At 36.7% G+C, this 18943-nt stretch overlaps 1 protein-coding gene across 2 annotated transcripts in view; it reads left to right on the top strand.

The window, feature by feature from the left end:
• The first annotated feature begins 710 nt into the window (after positions 1 to 710).
• Positions 711 to 18943, top strand: part of LOC106882633 (tensin-3) — a 255983-nt gene continuing 237750 nt past the window's right edge. The window contains exon 1 of one of the 2 annotated variants that reach the window (XM_089356522.1): positions 711 to 807. The gene's annotated coding sequence lies outside the window, so the exon portion shown is untranslated. Of the gene's footprint in view, positions 808 to 7914; positions 8053 to 18943 lie in introns of those variants that run through there. The other variant, XM_089356521.1, reaches the window with a different exon arrangement.

Genomic DNA, 18943 nt, shown 5'->3' with positions numbered 1-18943 from the left:
TGGAGTGAAAAACGTTGATTGCAGAATATCAAAAGTACAATTCCACTGGGCCAGATATGCCACAGGGTTCACAGAACAGACAACAGGTGGACCCATGCAGTTGCCAAGCACTATCCAAGAAATAAGAAAAGGCTACTCAGAAGGGCTCCACTGCCTCATGAAGGTAACTGCTAGCTCTCACTGTGCCCACAACTGTGCTGCCATCTGTTAGTGTGTTACAGAACTAGTCTGGGAACGTTTTGATACCACCTTGTATGAATTGGGCATTGTCCTCGATCCATCCAGGTAGTAGCAGGACTACTGACTCCAAATTAAAACTGTGATGACTCATCTAGTCATACCAACCTGGAAAGAGAACATAAAATGATGAGGATAATGATGTAACATGTATATATATATACATGTATGAGTGTATATCTGTCTGTATGTATCTACTTTATGTAAATACATGTGTATTTGTGTGTATGTATGTCCTTTTATCTTTCACTTGATTCAGTCATTGGACTACAGCCATGCTGGGACACTATCTTAAGGGGTTTAGCATCTATTTATTTACAGCCTTGATCCATTTTCAATTGAAGCACATAAGAAAGAGATATATTTGTATGAGTTAGTGTTAACCTATTTTATACATGGAACAATAAATAGCTAACTATGTGGTGAGTTAGATAGCTAGCTATCTAGATAGACAGACAGACAGACAATCAGATAGTTTTATCGTAATATATTTAGTATTTGGAGCATTACAAAACAAACACACTTGTAATAAATGCGTAGTGCGGCAGAGAAATAGTGGACAAGCAGATGGTAAGTTAGTATTAACATATTTAATACAAAGTACATTGAATGGCTTGATAGAAATAATTATAACATGAGACTGACAGATTGATAGGTAAGTTAGTTTTAACACATTTAATACATAGAGTATTAAAAAGTTGACTATAAATAAATATGTGGTAGGACAGACAGATAGGTAAGTTGGTGTGACAATAGTAATAACTTAATCAAAAACAAATCTTTTATTAGTAGATAAAGTCTGTGTTTAGAAATACCATCTTAGTATACCAATATATATTTGTCTTTTGTTAATCTAAACGAAAGACAAATCTATATTGGTATATTAAGAGAGTACTTGGGACAGAACAAAAGACAGATATGAACGTATGTATGTACATGTGTGGGGTGGGTGTTGATATATTAAGAGGGTGGAACTTAAAAAACAAATATATGTATATTGGTGTATTGGTATTTTGGTTGTTTACAAAGTGCAGGCTTCATTGCAGAATATTTGTGGAGGTTGGAAAGAAGTGAGGTGAGCATTCTCCACCCAATGTGTTATGTCTGTGTGCATGAATGAAAGAGTACATATGAACTGAGATAAGAACTGGATATAAGAGGAATTGGATATATTGTGCAAGATAGAATACTATGCATATGGTGGATATCCATTGTACAATGAAGTGCCAAGCAGTCATGGTAAATGGAAATGTGGATAAGGAAGTCAAAGAAAAACAAGGGACAAAGTAGTGAAGACTAATTTCAAGAGGTTAAACCTTAACCCTTTAACATTCAGATTCCCTTGTCATATGTACAGTAATCCCTCAACTATCACGGGCATTATATTTCAAAACCTCCCACAGAAATAATTAAAAATCTAAAAAATATAAATACCTATTGGCCAAAGAAACCCACAATATACTGAGGAGTCCGTGATATAAATTTACATATATTAGCCAGAAAAATCCATGATGTACTGAGTGCACGATAGGTGAACCACAATATGGCGAGGGGTTACTGTAATGCTTCTTTATTCATACTGGTTTGAATTAATCACTGACTATCTTGTAGCTTCAAGATTTCAATGGTGTGTTTGTATATTTTTAGAATGACATTGTAGAATAGGTGTGAGAGATTGGGTCTGGTCAGTTTTAACATAAAGCAAGTAGAATATTTGGACTGGATTTGGCCAGATTAAATGCTAAAGGGTTAAAAAGAACATTATGAATGACTTTTGGTGAATGAATGCTGTACTGGGGAGGATCCATCCAAACCATGCAAGCATGGAAAAGTGAATATAAAAATGATGATGGTTGTAGTGATGGAGATGTGTATATAATAACTACATCCATCCCAACCTTCGTATTCATATTGAGTCTCCGATCTGTCACTGAATTATATCACTTCTACAATGAAGAATGGCCATATTCAGTTTCTTCTCTTACTATCATCTTACCTTCATTGTTAGTCATCAAACAGAGAGCGTGATTGCTATAGCTCTCAAATGAGAAATAAATCTCCTAAATAATGGGTTTCATTATCACAAATAACTATCCTCAAAGAAAACAGAAGTTCAGCATGGCAAGCTAATGAACCACTTATGCAGTTATTTAGTGCCATTGTCGTATGATAGATAAACTGTTGAACTGTACTTCATAATTTCACTTGTTCATGACTAGTTATGACAGAGCCATTAAGAGTTATAATATATCTTTATTTTTCTAGGCATCTGGGTATGATTTAAGGGAGATTTAGCTGCTATTTCTGTCATATTTGTTTGTTGGCACTCCGTCGCTTACGACAAGGGTTCCAGTTGATCCGATCAACGGAACAGCCTGCTCGTGAAATTAATGTGCAAATGGCTGAACACTCCACAGACATGTGTACCCTTAATGTAGTTCTCGGGGATATTCAGGGTGACACAGTGTGACAAGGCTGACCCTTTGAATTACAGGCAGAACAGAAACAGGAAGTAAGAGTGAGAGAAAGTTGTGGTGAAAGAGTACAGCAGGGTTCACCATCATCCCCTGCTGGAGCCTCATGGAACTTTAGGTGTTTTCGCACAATAAACACTCACAACGCTCGGTCTGGGAATCGAAACCGCTATCCTATGACCGCGAGTTCGCTGCCCTAATCACTGGACCATTGTGCCTCCACTCTGTCATATTAATAAATACAGAAACCTCATTAAGTGGTTCATATTGAATGAATACGGCTACTATGAATTGTGAAATGTGTACATAGATACAGGTAGTGATGGAAATTATAGGGTATGTAGAGAGGTGTTGTTCGCCTCACAAGATGAATGAGCTCATAGCATCTAACTCCTTCCTTCTCAACCTCAGTCTTGTGGAGCTTTGTATAGCCCTTTTTCCTAAAACCTGTTTCCATCACTGGCTGTAAAATACTTCTAAGTTTGAAATAAAATGTATCAATTGATAGATGAGTATTTGTATTGATTTGAAGAATATTATGGTTATAGAGTTTAGAGTTAAGAATACCAGAGCTTATTTTCTCAGTATTGAATCACTTGCTCGAAAAAGTAGCAGTTCTTACAAACTTATCATGTGTTTGATATTACTACATTCCCATCATGCACTAAATATGACATTCCCATCATGCACTTCTATCAGAACCATTAGCAGATTGGACAAAATACTTTGCATCATTTCTGCTGCTGTTTTGGCTCTGAGTTCAAATTCCAGTGAGGTCAACTTTGCCTTTCATTCTTTCAGAGTTAATGAAATAAAGTCCTGCGGTCAATATTATATAATTAACCCTCTTCTAAAATTGCTGGCTTTGAGCCAAACTTTGAAACCAATATTTTGTTTCTTTATCAAGCATTTCCATCATTTCTCAAATTATCCAAACAAGAAGGGGCTTGGAATTCGGGGATTGTTATTTGAGGGGGCTAGAAAAGAATAATGTAAAACCAAAATTTAAATTTTAATTCATAGAAAATTTCCAACAGGAGTCACAATAAGACTGCTTATGCTGTGACTTCTATCATTATGTTAATAGAGATAATTACATAGATTTATGTTTTCCAAAGCAGAAAAAATTCTTGATTCAAGACTAATAGTTTAAATAATAATGTTTAAATAATAATGTTTAAATAATAATTTAAATAGTAATTTAAATGGCTGTGTGGTAAGTAGCTCGTTTACCAACCACACGGTTCCGGGTTCAGTCCTACTGCATGGCACCTTGGGCAAGTGCCTTCTACTATAGCCTCGGGCCGACCAAAGCCTTGTGAGTGGATTTGGTAGACGGAAACTGAAAGAAGCCTGTCGTATATATGTATATGTATATATATTCTGTGTGTGTGTTTGTGTGTCTGTGTTTGTCCCCACAACCGATGCTGGTGTGTTTACGTCCCCGTTACTTAGCGGTTAGGCAAAAATCACCGATAGAATAAGTACTAGGCTTACAAAGAATAAGTCCTGGGGTCGATTTGCTCGACTAAAGGCGATGCTCCAGCATGGCTGCAGTCAAATGACTGAAACAAGTAAAGAGAAAGAGAGATAATAATAGTTTGAATAGTTTAAATAATAAAGCCTTTTATTTCCATATTGTCCAGGCTTTCTGTTTTTTATCCTTGATTTTAAAGAATTATATCAAAAGATAAAAGAAAGAAAAAAATGTGATTGTTTATGCTCCCTAAATCACAAGAGGATTTTTACAGAGTAGTGTCAAGTTCTTGTTTCATGGCATGGAGGCAGATGGTAGATATATTTCTTCATGGTTATTGCCGTTAACATTCTCAGATGATTTGACACATACACCTGAAAGCAAGATGAGCTGACAGTGAGATGAGCCAGGAACAATATCATTAAATTAGCAAACAAAGCAGCTGTGAATTCATCAGTATTGTCGTCGCCGTTGTCGCCGTTGTCGTCATAATCATCATCACCAGCACCTCCACCACTACACCAATGCCATCACCACCACTGCCACTATCATCACCATCATTGTTACCATCGTACTCATCATCATCAATATCATCCCTCTACCATTTACCTGACTGGTCTAATCATAAGAGTGCCTCAAAAACAAAACCAATAATGGCATAATCAAGTTGGGTAGATGGGGTGGAGATCAGCCTGAAGAGATTGGTTAAAGAAGTCAATCAACATTTCGTGTCCAGAGGAATTATCCTCAAAATATTTTTAAAAACAAAAAAGCTGCGCTTACCGTTTCCGTGATGTCCTGTCAAATTTGTACAAGAAACAATTTCTAATGAAAGCTCCCCACCACCACCACCACCACCTGCTGCCTTTTTCTTTTTTTGGTTAAATGTTTATAATAATATGTCATTCTATGGAATTATTCCATTCATAACAAAATACCATTTAATGAATCAGCAAAAAAACCCATAACTGACTTCCTCTTTGAGAATCATAACTCCAGAATTTTATCCCGAGATTTTTTGTTGTTGTTTTGTTGTTTTTTTTTGTTTTGTTTTGTTTCCCTTTTGGTTTTAATGGAGAACTTCTGAAGTATTATAAGAGATAGTTTGTTTATACTTCTGTGTTTGGCTTTTCATCGAGTTGTTCTTACAGAAATACCATTAACGATTTTATGGTTGTACCCACTCCTATCGTGTGTGTAGCTTTAAATGTGGGTACATGCATGTGTGGGTATGTATGTGTACACACGTGCACGTGCATGTGTGTGTATGTGTGTGTGTGCTTATAATTGTTGATGCTCGCTTTATTGCACAAAGATCACGTTTTAAGATAAGAACCATAGAGTGTGACAGTCAAAAACATTGCTTATAATAAATAACAATAAGAAAAGCCAGCCTTATGGAATACCTTATATTATTAACAGGATAGGTCAAGCCAGTGAGAGAGTCTTTGCATTATCATTTCTTCTGCTAGAAATAGCAGCAAAATCTATCTGAAATCTAAAAGTAGAACATTCACATTAGATAATATTGTTTGAGGTACTATGCCTGAAGAAAAAAACTATAATGAAATGGTCACAGCTGAATATCTATGATCATTGGTCTACTTAATCAGGGCTGATCTGGGAGTAAACAACAACAATAAATGAATGGGTTGCAGTATATATATGTGAACTAAAAATAGGAAACCTGTTCATATCTAAGAGGCAAGTTGTAGCTTGAAAAAAGTCTACATTAAATATATACTGATACCTAAATGGTATATACCCTGATACTGACCATATTTGGCCTAAATATTCTATCTGTTTTAGGTTCAAACTGGCCAGATGCAGCTTCTCACACCTACCCTTCAATGTCATTCTAAAATAAACTATCACATAATCAAAATCTTCAAGCTACAAGATAATGCATGATTAATTCAAAGCAATGTGAATAAATAAACATTACATTTGGCAGAATAATCTGAATGCTTAAAGGTTAATCTAATGGTGTTTACAGATTATGGCTTTGAACTGTAATCAGTCTCAATCCAAATGCATAGTAACCTTTCTCACTTGAAAAGTTTCCATTTACTCTGTTGGTTTTGAGCTATCTCTTCTACCATTGCACATATCAGGGCTCCCGTTATTATAAGCAATTTGAGTCCATCCTGTGCCACTGTTCGCTTCTTCAATAGATTAATATATTCCACACAATGGAATATTGTTCTCATATCAAGGATAGGGCTTCTCCTTTGATTACTGGCACCCTAGATGATATTCTGAAAAAGAAAATACCATCTATATACATCTACATCTATTACCATCTACATCTATTGTTAATTTATTCATTGGCCCTTGGAAAATACTGAAGACCAAAACACAAACCCCTTCATCTGATTAACTCTTCCACTGTTACCAACATTACTTTGTTGTCTTTTTCTTTTTTTTTTTTTTTCAAATAACATTACTTTATGACTTTTTCTTACACTGCTTTCATTAAGCAGTTCCAAAAGTGTTTTACTCTCACACTCCAGCATCTGTATCAAATCAGGGTCTACCACCCATGAAAAACCCTGGCAGTAGTTGCCTTGATTTAAAGGATACCACTCCATCTCACCCACACACTGCTCCTGCCAATGCGAATGGGAAGGAATCATTTCTCATACACACACATGGCTGCTTAGTGAGAAAGAGAAACACTGGAAATAGAAAGAAAGAGAGAGAGAGAGATTCAGGTGTTACCGTTTGTTTATTAGGTCAGGTGAAAGAGTAGCTTGCTTGACTACCTGTGTTGTATGTTTGCTTTTTTTCCTCCCTCTATTGGCCAAGCTAACCAGGCTTTCAGTTTGTCAACTAACAGCGGCCATCTCTCCACCTACTCTCTCTCTCTATCTCTTTCTCGTTTTTTTGTCATTAAACTGATTTTTTTCACTCTGTCTTTTTCTTTTTTCTTTATGTTCCTCTTCTTTAATTTCTTTAGGTTATTATGCCCCACCCACTTTCCACACTTTCTACATTATTCTTTTCTATGTTTGAAATTCACACCCTTCTCTCTTACTCCTACTACTTCACTCCTCCCTATTTCTTTTGTATACACTACTTTTTTTTTCCCCCTCATTCACCCTCTATTAATTATCTACCTGTCTATTTTTCTACTTATTTATCCACGCACATATTTCTGTCATTGTGCTGAAGTATGTGGTTCAAGCAGCCTGTTCAGTTGCTCCCAAAGACCTCAAGACCTCTGCATAATTTCATAACACTCCAGAAACACAATATTTCACAACTGCAGCTTACTTCCAAATGCTTTTAGCTTTTAACATTTGAGTACTATAGAACTTACACCAGCAAAACCAGTATCACCTAATATATATATATATATATATATATATATATATATATATTAGGGGAGAATATACGAAAAAACAACAACAGACGAGGACAGGTGGTGTAAATAACAAAAGGATGTATTAGTATGACGCTCGGGAATACGGAAAGTCTTTGACGTTTTGAGCTACGCTCTTCAACAGAAAGAATACGGAGACAAGGAGAAAAACACAGAGAAAAACAAATATATATATATACACACATATATATATATATACGGATACAATTATAAATATTATTTCTGGTTTTGTACTGAACAAATTTACAGTTATTGGACTTCTTTAACATTTCACCTCAACATTTTATGCAGCAACAACATATTACAAGTAAAAGATTCATAATCGGAGTTTATAGAATGGATTAAATACCTTTGAGATTTGTTTGTATGAGTGTGCTCAATCGTGAAGGTTTCTTTCATTTTCTAGAAAAAAATTTTTTGTTAATACATACACTCATTTAAAGTACACAAAAAAAAAAACCCCTCAAAGAAAATACAAAGTAAGTGTTTAACCACTATATTTCATGCATTGCTAATTGGAATACCTTGCAATATTTAGTTTAGGCTCTTTGTGTTCCGAGATCAAATCCCAATGATGTCAGCTTTGTCTTTCATGTTTCCAGTGCAAAAATAGATAGAAGAAAAAATTTAATTGTTATGTTCTAAAAAAAATAATAAATGCGCCCTTTTAAAGCCTAGCCAGGCTCATGGGCCCGGTTTCCTGGCTTCAGTGGCATATGTGTTCCCCAGCTGGATGGGACACAAGTCCATCGCAGCGTTACTCATTTTTGCCAGCTGAGTGGACTGGAGCAATGTGAAATGAAGTGCTTTGCTTAAGAACACAATGTGTCACCTAGTCCAGAAATCGAAACCACAATCTTACGATCATGGGGCTGACACCCTAACCACTAAGCCACGTGCCTCCACAATTGTTATGTTCTAGGGATGACAAAATCATCAACTCTTCTGAAAATTTGTGGTCTTGCACAATTGTTAGAAATTATTATTATTATTATTATTATTATTATTATTATTATTTTACAGTGTTCATTTCTTTTGACTCTTTATGTTCTTGAATTCAAATTACACTAAGGTCAACTTCGCCTTTCATCATTTCAGAGTTGATAAGATAAAGTACCAGTCAAGTACTTGGGTCAATGAAATTGATTAGCCCCATTCCCCATAAAATTGCCAGCCTTGTGCCAAAATTAGAAAGAACCATTTTGTAATATACTTGAATGTTTCATTTCACTCAATCGTGCGGTGAAAATGCTGCATGTCTTATATACATGCAGTGCTTTATTTTGGTTTTCTATTTTTATTACACAGTGCCTTGTAGTAATAATTTTTATGTTATATTTATTTATGGTTCGTAGTTTTTTTTAACTTTTGGTTATGTCTGTTTTAATCCTTCCCAAGATACTTATTGTTATAAAATTGTTTCAGTTTTCAGTCCCCACGTGATTATCTCTTCTTCTAAACCTTGATATTTAGACAATTTCTCAATTTCTCTCAATGGTATATTATTGTCAATTGGAAGAAATATGTCTTTTAGGAGGTATTTCTCTTGCCACTCCAAGACAATACTATCTGGCTGATCAACATTGATCTCCCAGTCTATATAGATTGCTATATCTCAGAGAATATTTACCTTGTCATTCAATCAAAATCAATAGTCTCAAATAAAATGCCTTGCAGTGTTCGTTACAACTCTTTATTATATTTAACTTCAAACCCCACTGAGGTTAACTTTTCATCCTTTCTTGGTTGATAAAATAAAGTACCAATCAAGTGCTAAAGTTGAATTAATCAACAAAGGCCTTCCCCCAAATTTCGGGCTTTGAGTCAATGTTTGAAAGTATGGCAGAATCAAATACCTTGTTGTATTTGTTCCAGTTCTTTATATTCCGAGTTCAAATCTTGTCAAAGTCAACTTTGCCTTTCATCTTTCTGAAGTCAATAAAATTTAAATACCAGTAAAGCATTGGGGATTGAGTTCATTGATAAATCTCCTCTCCTCGAAATTCTGGCATTGTTGGTAAATTAGAAACAGTTGTTGTTATTATTATTATTATTATTATTATCATTATTATTATTATTATTATTATTACTATTATTATTATTATTATTTATCAAGGCAGCAAGATGGCAAAATCATTAGCATGCCAGGTGAAATGCTTAGTAGTATTTCATCTGTCTTTACATTCTGAGTTCAAATTCTGCCAAAATCAACTTTGCCTTTCATCCTTTCAGGGTTGATAAATTAAGTACCAGTTGCATACTGGGACCAATTTAATCGACTATCCCCCTCCCATAAATTTTAGGCCTTGCGCCTATAGAAGAAAGGATTATTATTATTATTATTATTATTATTATTATTATTATTATTATTATTATTATTATTATTATTATTATATAATAAGGTAGCAAGGTGGCAGAATCGTTAGCATCCCAGGCGAAATGCTTAGCAGTAATTCGTTTGTCTTCATGTTCTGAGTATAAATGCTGCTGGGGTCATCTTTGCCTTACATCCTTTCAGGGTCGATAAATTAAGTACCAGTTACACACTGGGGTCGATGTAATTGACTTAATCCCTTCCCCCAAATTTGAAGCCTTGTGCTTCCAGTTGAAAGGATTATTATCATTATTGTTGTTGTTGTTGTGAGGAAGGCATTAAATTGGCTGAATTGATAAAACAGCAGACAAATCACCCTGCAATGTTTATTTACATCCCTTTATATTTTGAATTCAAATCCTAATGAGGTCAATTTCAACAAACTTTCTTCATTGGTCAGTATAATAAGTTGTTGGCACTCCATCGCTTACAATGTTGAGGGTTCCAGTTGATCCGATCAACGGAACAGCCTGCTCGTGAAATTAACGTGCAAGTGGTTGAGCACTCCACAGACACGTGTACCCTTAACGTAGTTCTCGGGGATATTCAGCGTGACACAGTGTGACAAGGCTGGCCCTTTGAATTACAGGCACAACAGAAACAGGAAGTAAGAGTGAGAGAAAGTTGTGGTGGAAGAGTACAGCAGGGTTCGCCACTATCCCCCACCAGAGCTTCGTGGAGCTTTAGGTGTTTTCGCTCAATAAACACTCACAACACCCGGTCTGCAAATCAAAACCGCGATCCTATGACCGCGAGTCCGCTGCCCTAACCACTGGGCCATTGCGCCTCCACAGTATAATAAGTACCACTCACGTATTAAGGGTTTATGTAGATCAGGCATTGGCAGGCTTTTTTTGAGAAGCAACACATGAGAGAGACATGCCTCATCATCAAACAGGCTGCACTACTAAAAATCAAAGGTAATTCTTTTATTAGTGTTCCATCCAGGAAGTCTCGTGGACTATAGCTTTGACCATGACTGATGTAGATGGTCCTATCAACAGCAAAACTCCCACCCCACACAGCCCCAGCCCCACCAGAAAAAAAGCGGAATTTTGGGCTTTCTATCTATATTAGATATCATTTTTTAAAATCTTTTCTCCATTCTAAGCTGAAAACCCTGTTGTGTTTACTATGCTTTTCATCCTTCTGTGGTTGATGAAAATAAAATACCTATTGAGTATCAGGATTGACTTACTCAGCTAATGCCTCCTCTTCCAATAATATTGGCCTTGTTGCCTATGTTAGAAATTAACTCTACTATCACTGTTAGATTACTAGAACTACTGCCAATTATTACGACGACTACAACTACTACTACTATTACTACTACTACTACTACTACTACTACTACCACCACCACCACCACCATCATTACTACTATTGCTGCTGCTGCTACTACCACCACTACCACCACTACCATCAACGCTAAAATTTCATCATAGTGTCCTCTGCTTGAATGTGTGCATGAGCTCTCTCTTGACACAGGGCCCAATTTGAACATATCTGTCTTATTGGCTAAAAACCAGCCCTGCATTTATACATACATTCATTATCATCCATTGTGGATCTCAGTTTTTGGGGACTGAAATATCTTCTGACACTAAAGACAGGAGCTAGGCTTTAGGATGCAGTCATAGCTATGCTGTGTATATGCTTTTGCCAGGATAAATTTTTGGTAATGGTGAGGTTCAGCATTTAGAGCAACCGCATGAAGGTTTTAGCCAAATGTCAGTCACAACTATGTACATGTGTATGTGTGCACGTGTGTGTATTTAAATAAATATATTTGAATGCATATAGTATGTGTGGTGGGGGGGGGGAGTAGTTGTATACAGCATTTCTGGTACTGTATCCTTCATATTTTTGCGTTTTCCTTCCTCCTTCTCTTACCCTCTCTTTCTCTCTCTTGCTCTTTCCCTGTTTCCCTCTCTCTCCCTCTCTCTCTCTGTCTTTATCTGTCTGTCTGTCTCTGTCTGCCTTTGTCAGCAAGTCTTTCTACACATATACACACTTACACATACACTCTCTCTCTCTCTTTCTCTCTCACTTTTTGTCTCTCTCCTCTCTCTCCCTTCTATTTGTCTCTCTCTTTCTCTAGCTGTTTTTCTCCCTCTCTCTCTCTTTCTCTCACACTCACACTCTTTCTCTTTCTCTCAACTCTCTCTTAATACAATTTTAAAATGTTTCTCCCATTCATCCCTCTCCCTTGTTCTTCTTATTTCCTTCTCTCTTTCTTACTCTCAAACCACCACCATCCATTCTGTTCCAAATCATTTCTTCCATCCCAGACCTCTAATAATTCACAATTAACCCCAACCCAATGAAGAGGCCACTGTGTCACCTGTCAATCAGCTCTAGGGAAGGCAGCCAAATCTCTTTCACATCATATCTTTTATCTTCTTATACTTGTTTAAATCATCAGAATGTGGCCATGTTGGAGCACCACCTTGAAGGACGTTAGTGAAACAAATGGACCCCAATACTTATTCTGGCACTTATTCTCTTTGTGCCTTTTACTGAACCCTTAAATTATGGGCATATAAACAAATCAGCATTGGTTGTCAAGAAGCAGCGGTAGTGGTGGTGGTCATCGTCGCCGTCATTGCCATCATCGTGGAGATGGTGGTGGTTGTCGTCATTGTCATCATGGTGATGGTGATGGTGATGCTGGTGGTGGTCATCATTGTCATCATGGTGATGGTGATGGTGATGGTGATGGTGATACTGGTGGTGGTCATCATGTTTGTGGTAGTGGTGGTCATAATCGTTATGGTGGCGGTGGTGGTGGTAGTGGTGGTGGTTGTCATCGTCATGGTCGTCATTGTCGTAGTAGTGATGGTGATGATGCTGGTTGTTGTGGTGGTTATTGTTATGGTTATGGTCATCGTAGTGGTGATGGTGGTGTTGGTAGTGGTGCGAGTAGTTGTCGTTGTGATGATCGTCATGGTGCTGGTGCTGGTATATATTAAAAGTGTATTTCAAATTCAGGAAGCTTAAACTGGTTAGTACCGGCCTGCTTAAGACTACTTATAATTAAAGTGTTTTTATTTAAAATCTTATAAGAATGATGTCATGAGATTTTAGCCAGAGAATATCAACAATTATATATATGTAGAAACTTTAGATATTTTACTAAAAAAACCTCCCCAATCTGGGTTGTATTGAAAAGTAATTAAAAATAGGTACACACACACACACACACAGAGTTTAATCAGTTGATCTAAAGAAAGAGCCTTTTATTCCTCCTTGCTAGTTTGGACATGCACAGAAGAGTAGAGGTGGATATGAAGTAAACCAAGATGTTTACCAGATTTTCATTCCATGTGGAACTATTATACGAAGTCGTTCATGTTTTGGGATCTTCCTTTCATGTCTCCATTACATGTTGCATCTCTAAGGTGCTGTCAAAGCAAGAATCTTTTACCTTTTGCATGTTTCAGTCATTGGACTGTGGCCATGCTGGGGCACTGTCTTGAAGGGTTTCGGTTGAACGAATCGATTACAGTACTTATGGTTTTTTTTTTTATTTCTCGTTTAAAGTCTGGTACTTATTCTATAGGTCTCTTTTGTCAACACACTGAGTTACAGGGACATAAACAAACCAGCACCAGTTGTTGTGGAGAACAAACACAATGATACACACCTGCTCATATACACACACACACGCAGACACATCATACACGCCCACAACATACACAATGCAGTACACATACACATACATACACACACCTCCACATCCACATACATCCATCCATATACACACACATTCACATACACACATCCACATACATACACACATACATACACACATACATACACACATACACACCCACACATCAACATACATCCATATACACCCACATGCCCACAACACAACACACACACACACACACACACACACACACACACCAGTTCCTGTCTACCAAATCTACTAACAAAATATTGGTTTGCCAAGGGCTATAGTGGAAGATATTAGCCCAAGGTATCATGCAACAGGACTGAACCCAGAAACATAGGGTTGCAAAGCAAGCTTCTTAACCACACAGCCATGCCTACATCTATCAGAACATTTTCTTCTATGTCAAGTCAGACCACACCATAACATCAGGGTGTGACATTTTTATGGTGATATGGCTTGGGAAAACGAGCAGCATTTTTTACTTCAAATCCACCTGCATCATCCAGCCATTAGCACTATACAGAAGTCTGGGTGTTGGCTTTCATTTGCTTACATTCCTACATTGTCCTTTCTTAACCTGCTTGTGGAGAACAACAGGGTGAAAAACACATTGTGCTCATTATACAATAGCTCTAGCGTTGTTGTTTTAACCATTTAGCATTTAAACCAGCCAAATCCAGCCCAAATATACTTGTTTTATGTTCTAAACAGCCAGATCCAGCCTATAACTCCTACCCTCCAATGCCATTATAAAATATACAACCACATCATCAAAATTTCAAATTGACAAAACAATGCATGGTTAATTAAATACAATTTGAACGAAAATGTATTACATTTGGCAGAATAATCTGAATGTTAAAGGGTTAAGGCAAAAGTTCTCAACCATTTTTTACCTATGGATCCCTCTAATTCCTATTTTACCTGGGTGGATCCTCATCGCATTCGATGCTTAAAAAAATCCTATTATATTTTCATATTAAAAATTATCAGAAACTGTACAAAAAAAACTGTTAAAATATTTTGTGTATTGTGGTAAGTAGCTTGCTTACCAGCTACATGGTTCCGGGTTCATTCCCACTGCGTGGCACCTTGGGCAAGTGTCTTCTACTATAGCCTTGGGCCGACCAAAGCCTTGTGAGTGGATTTGGTAGACAGAAACTGAAAGAAGCCCGTCATATATATGTATATATATATATGTGTGTGTATATGTTTGTGTCTGTGTTTGTCCCCCAACATCGCTTGACAACCGATGCTGGTGTGTTTACGTCCCTGTAACTTAGCGGTTTGACAAAAGAGATCGATAGAATAAGTACTAGGCTTCCAAAGAATAAGTCCTGGGGTCGATTTGCTCGAGTAAAAGGTGGTGCTCCAACATGGCAGCAGTCAAATGACTGAAACAAGTAAAAGAGTAAAAGAGTAAAAGAGTATTGTAGAAATATAACCAGTTTATTATACATAAATTTTAACAACAAAGTCTTATATGGACTCCCCACCCACCAGGGTCATATGGACCCAAGTTTAGAGCCACTGTTTTAGGGCATCAGGAAAGATACTCAGCACTTGGTTGTGTTACCAGACAAATTTTGCAAGGGGTGACTTAAATACTGGCAAAGTATATTTCTATGATGCTTTACCCATATACTGATGACAGTCAGCAGTATCACTGCAATCCTATCATCTAATAAGGGTCAGGGATAGCAAAACACAGGACATACAACTCTCTGAAGGAATTGCAAAATCTCGGTTCCATTTACCATAATATGTCCCACTATAGCTTCATGTGTGTGTGTGCACATGTGCATGATTGTATAAGTGTTTGTATGCATGTGTATGTTTATGCATAAATATGTATGTGTGTGTATAAGAGGGTAAAAAAGAGTAAAGACCCCCTTTTGATCATGAATGACCATGAGATTGCACCTAGAATGTTCCCCTCCAAGGCTCAAGTCTATGGAAGACCAGCCATTGCCCATGTATACCAGCCTCCTCTCTCTACACCACTGATGTTATCAAAGGGAAAGGTAAAGGTTGATACAGCTTGGCACCAGTGACATTACAACTCATTTCTACAGCTCAGTGAACTGGAGCAATGTGAAATAAAGTGTCTTGCTCAAGAACACAACACAAAACCTGGTCCAGGAATCAGACTCACCATTTTATGATTGTGAGCCTGATGCTCTAACCACTGAACCATGTGCCTTCACTTCTGTGTGTATATACACATACATATTCATACATAGAAACACTTATATAAATATATAATCACGTACAAATATTTTATTTATACTTAAACCCAAAATTATGTGCACAACATAAACACACAAATTTACACATTCACACATACATAAACTCACACATACATATCTACATACACACATGGTTATAATTAAGTAAACACTTGTGAAGTTTCAGCTTAAAAATAAAATCTATATAAATATATATACTCACACACTCACATGTACACACATACAGGCAAACATGTATGCAAACACTCACCTTTTAATTTCAAAATGCAATTTATGTTTCTTTACAGTTTGGTTTATATATCCATTGCTTCTGTGAATTTATTTATGTATTTCACATTAAATAAAAGCAGCAATGATATACCTGATTTGTATGCTTTCATAAAAATATAAACTATTTATAGATAATAACTGGGTTAATGAAGGTCAGTTTCATTATAGTACAGCTGTTAGCATGCTTGTTTTGTCAGTAGGAGTACAGTGTTCAGCACTGTCCTGTGGAAGCTGTTGCATACTTCCTTCAAATTTTATATCTTAATACACATATACATAAACATATATACATATATATAGGTGCAGGAGTGGCTGTGTGGTAAGTAGCTTGCTTACCAACCAAATGGGTCTGGATTCAATCCTGCTGCATAGCACCTTGGACAAGTATCTTCTACTAAAGCCTTGGGCCAACCAAAGCCTTGTGAGTGGATTTGGTAGATGGAAACAGAAAGAAGTCCGTCATATATGTGAGTGTGTGTGTGTGTGTATGCATATGTTTGTGTGTCTGTGTTTGTCCTGTCAAACTAGATAACCCATGCCAGCATGGAAGTCAAACATTACAAATTAATGATGATGGTTGATATATAAATATATATATATACAAGTGAGTGGACAAACGAACGAAAGGCGCTCAACCAATTTATGGGGAGTTACATGTATGGATCAAAACAGTTTGATTCAGATTCGTTGAAACTCATGAGTACCAACGAATTTGAATCAAACTGTTTTGATCCTTATATATCTAATTGTTATTTCTCGTGTCCACCTATGTATTGTCTATCTGTCTGAATGTTTTATTGCCCTCTATTGCGTTTTTGTACCTCCTCTACAATTAGACACCTGTTTCTGTCTCTCTGTTACACTCTAACCTTTCATCATCTGACACAAAATCACCTCCTCCAATGCCTCCTCCCCTCTCAAAGATTCTTTGTCTTGCAAGTTATTTGGTGATCCTGCCAGTGCTAGTGCCACATGAAATGCATCCAGTCCACACTGTAAAATGGTTGGCATTTGGAAGGGCATCCAACTGTAAAATCATGCCAAAACTGACCTTGTCTGTGCTGGTGCCACATAAAAAGCACTCAGTCCACTCTGTAGGGTGGTTGGTGTTAGGAAGGGCATCCAACCATAAGCACTATGCCAAAAGAGACGCCGAAGTCTGGGGCAGTCTTCTGCCGAGCCAGCTCCTGTCAAACCATCCAACCATTGCCACTATGGAAGGCAGACATTAAACAATGATGATATATATAAGTTTACTTCTCATTCACATGGTTTCATGTTCAATCCCACTGCTTGGCACCTTGAGCAAGTGTCTTCTACTGATGCCCCAGGCCATACAAATCCTTGTGAATAGATTTGGAGATGGAAACTGATGTGTGTGTGTGTGTGCTTATCTCCTCACTACTTCGTAACTGGTGTTGTTTTGTTCACATACCTATAACTTAGCAGTTTGCCAAAAGAGACCAATAGAATAAGTACCAGACTTTAAAAGAAACACATACTGGGGACAATTTATTTGACTAAAACATTTCAAAGCAGTGTTGTAGCATGACCACAGTCCAATGAAAGAAACAAGTAAAAGATAAAAGATACATACAAATGTATGGCTGTGAAATAGAACAGATTTGTTTAACCATTGAAACCAATGCCTTGTGGTATTTGTTTAACTCTTCTGCATTGTGAGTTCAAATCAGGTATCAGTCAAGAGCAGAGAATTCACCTAATCGTTAAAGGGTTGTTTGAAGTGCTTTGTAGTACTTATTCTAGCTTTTTGCAGTCTGGTGGTTACACCTACAACAATGCAAGTGCCAAAGTTGCATTGGCCTTGCCTTTCTTTTGGTCAACAACACTGGTGTGGAGGCAGGAGATTATTAGTGTTGGAAAACAGTTAGCCTCACCCTCCAACATACATACATACATACATACATACATACATGTGTCTGTGTGCATGTGTGTGGATATATATATATATCCTCCTCCTCCTCCTCATCATCATCATCATCATCACCATTATCATCATCATCTTCATCATTTTAACATCCACTTTTCCGTTTTAACATCCACTTTTCCGTTTTAACATCCACTTTTCCGTGCTTGCATGGATCGGACTTTACATATATATATATGTATGTATATGGGAAAAGATATATTTGTCAGTGTCTATATCATTAGAATGACCACCCAGTTTGATTACATTTTTCCTTAGTTACTTCATGCCTACACACCTTAATAATAAACACTTTAGATTTTGGCATTTGTTTTTCAGGTTCTGGCACTACCGACATATGAGTGTGTGTATATGTGTATATGTGTCTGTGCACACATGTGCACTTGTGCATATATGTGGACATATATATATAATGCACATCCACATATGTTTTATATATATATATACATATATATATATATATATATATATATATATATATATATATATATATATATATATATATATATATATATATATACATACATATATATATAACAGTAATATCTATAGGTATGCATATCTATGTATCTATGAGCATATGCATATACACACACACACATGTATACATATATGCATGCAGATTTGTATGTTAGATCTGTGATTGCCAGTGTATATATGTGTATATGTGTAAATTTGTGTATATGAACATCTGTACATTCGTACACACACACATGTATGTCTACGTATTACTTGAACATATGGAAGTATGCATGTGATTGCATGACTGTATGTATTAAACGCATATTTTATCCTGGCAGTGTTGGGGTGAAATTTCGGTATTGTATTGGTGGTGGTGTCAGTGGTG

The sequence above is a fragment of the Octopus bimaculoides genome, chromosome 8 (assembly GCF_046866305.1).
Source record: "Octopus bimaculoides isolate indiv1 chromosome 8, ASM4686630v1, whole genome shotgun sequence".
In the NCBI taxonomy this organism is placed as follows: Eukaryota; Metazoa; Mollusca; class Cephalopoda; order Octopoda; family Octopodidae; genus Octopus; species Octopus bimaculoides.
The sequence above is the reverse complement of the archived record's forward strand: the minus strand, read 5'-3'. Positions and strand labels throughout refer to the sequence as shown.